The 8,340-nt window shown below is 42.6% G+C and overlaps 1 long non-coding RNA gene across 1 annotated transcript; it reads left to right on the top strand.

Annotated features, from left to right (window-relative positions):
* Nucleotides 1-218: 218 nt before the first annotated feature.
* LOC140342919 (uncharacterized) lies at nt 219-1,465 on the top strand. Its single transcript, XR_011923207.1, has 4 exons — nt 219-541; nt 702-946; nt 1,115-1,216; nt 1,327-1,465. It is a non-coding gene; the product is annotated as an uncharacterized lncRNA (long non-coding RNA).
* The last annotated feature ends 6,875 nt before the right edge of the window (nt 1,466-8,340 follow it).

Here is an 8,340-nt window from a genome sequence, read left to right as displayed (position 1 = left end):
CACTGTGCCCATGATGTTGTTACACATGCCCACAGAGTGGATATATTTTACCAAGCAGTTTTTTATATAGAAACCACAGCACAGCTATAGAATGGGGGAGGGACAGCCTGTGTCCCTATCTCATTCTAGCTGCACTCTTCTCACTGCCCAGCTCTTATCGGCAGCTGGAATGGAAGCTTCTTAGTAATAGTAATAGTATACCCATATATATCTACACACAATATTAACAAACAGTTTACAATTGCAATCAAACTATGTCAATTTGCAACAGAACATATATCAATCGAGCAATCAGTGATCTCTTTTTTTGTTTTTAAGAGGTGTTTGGTTGTTGTCAAAATAACTCACATTTTGTTTCTCTTTTACTTTAGACAATGATTCTGCGCTGCTATGACCAGCAGCGGTCCATTTATGCCAAACACAGGATTGGGGAGAGGCTGGCAGATAGGCTGTGGACCCCTACAGGGTCAACACACTTGGAGCGACCTGAAGCGGAGGAGGGCCGATTTGGTGCACGAAGTGGGGGACCCCATCCTGTCTGGTAAGTTTTGCATTTTGTCTTCTCCTCTTGTTAAGGAATAGTGTTTTAGAATGTTTGTTGTTTGTGTAAAGTAGTATTGTTTAGCATAGAACTGTTTATTTTTCACTTCCTTTATTTTACTACCCTTATTAATTTTGTATATTTGATTTTGTTATTACAGCCACTTCTCCATCACGCCGGCGGCTGCAAATAATCCAGCGGACACACAGGTGACTGGCCGTCCCCTAGGATGTGGAGGAGGAGGAGACATCCCCGGGGGAGGAGGAGGCATCACCATAGGATCCAGTCATAGAGGAAGATGTGCCATCCTAGGGGGAGGAGGAGCCATCTCTGGAGGAGGAGCCCGCTGCCCAACATCTGCAGCCAGAGTCCTCCGATGAAGGAGAGGAGGTGGCTGAGGCCTAGGTGATTGCCTGAAAGCTAACCTTAGAATCAACTTTTGTAACATATGTTGCAATTCAACACATTCTCACACTACTTTCACCATTTTTGGTTACAAATACAAAGAAAGAAATGTTACATTTGGTCAGTACTTACCTCTCTTATTTTTTTGGTCTCCTTCTACAAACACAGCCAGTTCCACATCGAGGGAGGCAGCCAGCCCTCCCGAGGAGCTTCTGAGCCCCCCACCACCACTGCCACCCCAACCCCGGCGACATGGCAGACATTCTCCTGGTAAGTTTATATTTTCATTTTTTTGTTTTTACAAGGACAGTACTTTTAAAAAATTTGTTTGGACAAAACTCTTCCGGTTAATATATTATTTGTTTTTCCTCACCCGTCAGGAAGTAGACAGGATAGCATGTATTGGCTGTACCGGAGGATGTCTGCCATGGAGCGCTGGTTCTGAATGGCCCCTCCTCGGGGTATGCCCAGGCAGTACTGCTTTTAAAAAAATGTTGTTTATATTGTTCTATTTTTATATTTGTTGTTGTGTTTTGCACATTTAAAGTTATTGGGGGGGGGTAAATAAAAAAAAAATTGTAAAAAATCTAAAAGCCAGATTTTGTGAATGTTATTTTCTTTTCTTTCAAGTGCACATTTAAAATCTGTTTCCAGCCTGGCCAATCCAATTGCATCCCTTAAAAAACACAAAAAAGAAACCTTAGTTTTTACACAATGGTTCTTTTGAACCATAAAATATCGAACATGCTCTTATCCTACACCAACCTGTTTTGCAGCTTGGCCAGATAGGTAAAGTGTCAAAGTGCGAGGGTTACTAACCTGTGGACATTGGGCAAACACAAAAAAGAGATTAGGCTATCTTATACAAACAAGCGTTTTCACACAGGATACCAACTCAAACCCACACTGGCGATCTCATGGAGTCCTGAAAAAATTGATCTGGCAGGGGCACTAATTGGACGGGCAGGGGCACAGGGTGGGCGGCCAGGAGGTGGAAGTGGCCAGGCAACAGCCGGGGAACAGGGTGGAGCCGGGGAGAAGGATGGTGCTGGCAGCTCTGCAGGGGATGAAGGGCCAGCAGGACCTATTGGGATTTGCCAACCCAGCCTGTGAATATTCGCCTGATTTAGCTGAGATTGTTGGCCCAGGGATTCATTTAAAATGTTACAGAGATGGTCAACTCTGAACATGTAGGCACCCAAAGTGGCTGATTGTTCTTTGACCGATCGGACGATGCATGGCCGCCAGATGTTGAAGGTTACATTCTCGGTCCTGGCGATTTTGATTGAGGTTTTCATGTAGGAGCGTAAGGACCTGTTTTAAATTATTTGAACTTGGGGCAGACATCCTTGACTCCACTACTCTTATCAAAATGGCCAACCGGCCTCTGAGTGAGGCTTAGAAGCTGGCTGCCCACACTGGGTTGACCCAATCCACCTGCATCCACTGGTTGCTATAAAGGGAAAAGAAAAAATTACTACAATATCACATAACTTTGTGGGTCACCATAACATTATGCAGACAGCATCCTGACATTGGAACATCAACAAATGTTAGACACATTTATTCTAAATCCTAAACATTAAACATGGGTTACTTACGGAAACCTTGGGGTTCTCCTCTTGTGGTAAATGTCCACCTGAGGGACCCTAAACAAAAAAAAATACAAATGGAACACATTGGGAAAGGTTCATTCCCCCAACACATCCCAAAATGCACACTAATGGACCAGTTCTTGCCTACCTACCTCCACAGTGGATGTAGCCTGTGAAAACTCTTCAGAACCAGAAACCAGCAGACATAGATGTTCTAAAAATGCACATGATATAACACATCAAAATGAATGAATGTGGTGACAAGTCTTCACATATCAAAAGTCCCCAATATTTTGCACAGGCAAAATTATTTTTGACATATTAAGCTCACACATTCCCAAAGGAAGGCTACACCAGAAACCTCTGCCAAGAAAACTTAACAAATCTTATATATATAGATATATTATGGAAAGATTGAAGGTTATTACTTAGCTTTTGGAAGGCTGAACACACACACACAAACCAAATTACCTGTATTCTCCTCCAGGTTTTTCTGCACTGGATCAACGACCTGCTCCTGTAGATGGTGATCTGTTAAATAAAGCACAAAAACAAATGAAAGAGTGAGCTTGACTCTAACCCAAGTTCATTTGGATTGATCGGTTCACCACAAATCTAACCACAAAACATATCACTCCCAGAGCCAAAAATGTGTGAAATTAAACACTCATATTACACATGAGTGTGGTTATAACCATGATTAGAGACACGTGCACAATGTCAAACAAGATATACCATGAAGGTTCATCTTACCAGGAGGAAACCCAGTGTCATCTCGATGCAAAGTGACATCCTCATCATCCACATCACCCCGAGCACAAAGGGCAGGAGGGGACTGCTGCATCTCAGGGCGTACTATTGTAAAAAATTTGTCAAAGTCAAAAGAAGGTAAAAATACACTAAAGAGGTCATTTAAAAAAAATGATCTCATATTTCACCCCAAACATATATAAGTAAAAACACAATCTATTTTGTTCTCAATGCTAATAACTAAACTGTTGCAATCCCACAAAAATGCAAAAATCAATTCACATTGGAAATTAGGTAATGTAAAAGGATTGAACTTACATGGTTGCCAAGCATCGGAGTCATCCCGGTAGTCCAGCAGCAGCAGCAACGGTGGTGGTGGCGGCGGGACCGGCAGCAGCAGCAGCGACGGTGGTGGCAGTTCTCCTTGGCTCCATGTTACTAGAAGGAAAAAAAATAAGAGTTATGGATCAACACACCAAAAACATTTTTTGGAGGAATAAAGTAAATGGTGTATTCTTACTTTTCGTTTTTCTTGTAGAAGCCTTCTGGTTTGTGTGTTCCTTTTTTGTCTTTGTAATGTTTTGGTTTGCATGCAAAATGGCTAAGAAGCTCTGTGCAAATGTATAGGGATACAGTACGTGCGCACATTTATGCGCACCTAAATTTTGCTTGTTGTTGTCATGGCAGGATTTGGAAGTAGACTTGCTCTTCACTACTGCTGTTGTGGTATTAAATACAACGTTGCTTCTTAGTGCAGAGGAAGAGCAGCAACAACAACAACCACAGGAGCAAGCTTCTACTTCACGACGGGTCCGGGAGCCACGCATTTTCTTGGAGTGTAGCCGCCTTGAGAATTTACGTGACCAGGATGTTAAAAGGCGTTTCCACCTGTCTCGCCAGGTCATCCATCACCTGTACAGCTTGCTGGAAGATAAAACTGCTCCAAAAACCAAGAGAAGCCAGGCAGTGCCAGGAATGACCAGGCTCTTGGCCACTCTGTATATTTTAGGAAGGGGTTCCTATCAAACCTCCTCAGCCTTAATTTGTGGACTAAGCCAGCCTACAGTTTCCAGGGTTTTTACGAAGGTCATCGATGCCATTGTGGACCTTATCCCACTATATATTCACTTCCCTCAAACAGCTCAGGAGTGGAGGAAGGTAAAGGTGGATTTCTTCAGGCTAGCCGGATTTCCTAATGTTTTGGGGGCCATTGACTGCACCCATGTGGCCATTCAGCAACTGCAGAAAATCTCGTTTCGCAACCGGAAGCGATATCATTCACTGAATGTACAAATAGTCTGTGATGCCAACAGGAAAATCATGAGTGCACGCACAGGTTTCCCAGGATCATCCCCCCCCCCAACAAACCAGTTCAATTAAATAATAATAATGAAAATGCATATGTATTTATATACATTTAAATGTGTTTTGACATACATACACAAGTGAAATCACTAAATGTTTTTTGATACATCTTTGGCAATAATCCCTTTTCTAATATTTTGATTTCTATCAAGACAAACTACAATGAAATTTTAATTAGATCACAAATGCTTGGTGACAATTTTTTACAATTCATACTATTGTGTGATGACATATTATGTGTTAAGTGTTAACTAGTTAAGTGTTAACTAGTATATATACAGCTGGATCTAAATTGTTTGCAGTGTTGCAAAGGAAAATATAAAGTGAAAACAGTGGAACAAATGTAACGATAAATTAATTTTTTTTGTGAATGAGTACAATGTAACCTAAAAAAGTAACACTTACCCAAAAGAAGATGGAAGTATTAAAGATTCTAATTGACCTGTAATGGACTGTAGATACGCACAGAACAGAGAGCAGGTGTGCGCTAATTAATTGCTATGACCTCACCATTGAGCTTAACAGATCCTCCTTAATCGCGCACCCATAGTTTCTGACCGTGGAGTGCCATTCACTTCTCGTTTCTGGCGGGCCCTCTGCTGCCTGTTGGACATCAAGCTAGACTTCTCTACTTCCTACCACCCCCAGTCTATCGGGCAAACAGAGCAAATAAACCAATCCCTGGAACAATATCTCTGCATGTACGTCAGCTCCCATCAAAACAATTGGTCTGCTACTGCCTTGGGCTGAGCTGGCTCATAACAATTGCTCCATTGAGTCCACAGGTCAGAATCCTTTCTTTATTGTCTCTGGTCGTCACCCCAAGCTCCTTGCTCCTGTTCCTTCACTGTCTGAGGTTCCCACTGCAGCCGCTACCGCTGACCAGTTTTGGCAGGTTTAGAGAGAGGTTAAAAAGACTTTGCTCCTCTCTACGCTACAAGAAATGGGCCGACAAGAAAAGTCCCCCTGCACCTCATTTTTCTCCTGGCGATAAGATCTGGCTCCACATTCCATTGGTCCTTTTCCTGTCTTGTCTCCAATGAATCCAGTCACGTACAAGTTGAAACTGCCTCCTTCTCTAAAAATCCATAATTCTTTCAATGTTTCACTTCTTAAACCAGTTATTTTCAATAGATTCACTAAGACTATACCTCCTGGTCCTGTCTCTGCTGCTTCAGAAGAAGAATATGAAGTAGAACAGATCTTTGACTCCAGACTTGTCCAGGGATGGTTGCAATATTTAGTGTATTCAGTGTCACCCACCTTGCACTCCCCTGCTGCCAGCAGCAGCTCTGCTCAGGCATCACCTCCTCAGCTCACTTCCTGGTTCAGGTCATGTGACTCCCTGTCAGCTGCTCCATTACCTCAGAGGACTAGAGTGTTCTGCAGACATGCTCCATCTGCTGGTGGAGGTGTGAACACCACCAACCTCTTGTCTCCAGCACCCCCTTTGGTGGTAGGATAAGATGTAAGCAGATCACATGGCTTCCATCCATTACCTGACCTTCCCTTTTCAAAGGAAGTGACATGCAACAGGAAGTTGCCTGAACAAGGAGTTCCTTTGGCTCTACTCCAAGGTTCCTATTTTTCCAGTTTCTGTCTGCTGTTCCTGATTGTTCGTGTATCGACCTCAGCTTGGCCTTGACTATTTCTGATGGCTGCCTGACCTGACCTTAGGCTTGTCTGACTACTCTTTGTCTCTCGTTCTGGTACCACGCTTTGTTTCTGCCTGTCAGCAGTCACCTGCCTCTGCTTGCACGGGGGCCGCAACCTGGATTTGCAATTTGCCTGCAGCATAACATCCTCACCTCTAGAGGTCCTGGTGAAGACCGGGCAGCTCCTTAGACTCTGCGCCCCGTGCATGTCTCTGCCAACTGAGCTGGTGACAGGGAGGATCCACCATCCTGCCTTCCAGCACCATGACACTTGTTTACTTAAGGCCTTGGGGCTCAACTTTCATAGATTTTGTGGTTGACCTACTTCCCTCTAAGCAGATGACCACAATCTTAGTCGTTGTTGACCATCTTACTAACATGGCTCACTTTATCCCAACAAAGGTAATACCAAACACTGAACAAACTGCTGAGCTTATGGTTCAAGAAATATTTAAACATCATGGTATTCCAGATGATGTGGCATCAGATGGAGGGGTACAGTTCACCTCAAAATTTTGGAAGCAATTTTGTACAGCTCTAGGAGTCACAAATAATTTGTCTTCTGCTTTCCATCCTCAATCAAATGGACAGACTGAGAGGACCAACCAAACACTAGAACAGTACCTACACTCTTTTTTATCTTCAAGATGACTGGGTGGACTATCTTGCAACTACAGAATTTGCATATAACCAATCTAAGCACAGTTCTACATGTCAAAGCCCATTCTACTTAAATACAGGTTATCATCCAGTCTTCATTCCCAACCTTCCTATCTCAACTCCAGTTCCTGCTGCAACAAACAGGTTAAAAGCCTTACAAGAAACTCATAGGGAAATTGATTGAAACACTGAAGGAAGCCCAGCAAATCTACAAGAAGGCTGCTGACAGACGTTGCAGAGACCTTTCTACCTTTATATTGGTGACACGGTATGGCTATCTACCAAAAATCTCAAAATCCATGTTCCAAGTTTGGACACAAGTTTCTGGGACCTTTTCAAATTGTGACTCAGATCAATCCAGCCACTTATCGCTTAAAACTTTCTGGCAGTATGAAAATTCATCCTGTTTTCCATGTTTTCCTACACACACCATTTCATGAAAACACTTTTTCTGGGAGAGTTCTTTCACCTCCACCACCTGTTAATGTACAAGGTGAAGAAGAATTTGTGGTTGAGAAAATTCTTGACTCCAAGATATTTAGGAATAAATTGCAATATCTAGTGCAATGGGAAGGATATGGTCCTGAGAAAAAAAATTCTTTGGAACCAGAAGAGAATGTTCATGCTCCTAGATTAATAGGAGAATTTCATTTGAGATTTGTTCTCAAGCCAGGATCCAAGACATCAAGAGAAGAGAGGGGGGGTTACTGTCAGGATCAGGATTCAAACCCAGGGCTGCTTTTGTGTCCAGTGGTAGCTTTACCCATTATGCTATCCAAAGTGCTGGATAGGTCCCTGCCTGTTTTCACAGTCAAGCTTCCCTGATAACCTGTAGTGTCATGAACTCTGAACTCCTTGCTCATCCCCCTGACTTCCTATTTAAGCTATGCCATGAATTTCCTGTTTGCCAGATTATTGTGCTCCTGCCAGTGTCTTGCCTTACTATTCTAGTGTTACATAGTAGGTTAGGTTGAAATAAGACATAAGTCCATCAAGTTCAATCATTAGAGAAATAAACATATCCCAGATATAAAACCCTATAAGACATAGTTGATCCCGAGGAAGGCAAAAAAGCCCTGGTACAATTTGCTTCAACAGGGGAAAAAAATTCCTTACTGATTCCATGAGGCTATTGGATGTTCTCTGGATCAACAGTTTCTGTTATCTTTACTTTAAAGCCTTAATACCCAGTAATATTCTGAACTTCTAGAAAAGCATCCAGCTTTTTCCTAAATCAGTCTATAGTAGTTGCTGAAACTACTTCCCGAGGGAGCCGATTTCACATTTTCACAGACCTTACAGTGAAGAATCCCTTCCTTATCCGGACCTTAAACTTCTTTTCCTCCAGACACAAAGAGTGCTCTCTTGT

This window comes from Pyxicephalus adspersus, chromosome W (assembly GCF_032062135.1).
Source record: "Pyxicephalus adspersus chromosome W, UCB_Pads_2.0, whole genome shotgun sequence".
Classification (NCBI taxonomy): domain Eukaryota; kingdom Metazoa; phylum Chordata; class Amphibia; order Anura; family Pyxicephalidae; genus Pyxicephalus; species Pyxicephalus adspersus.
This window is presented reverse-complemented; position numbering and strand designations above follow the sequence as displayed.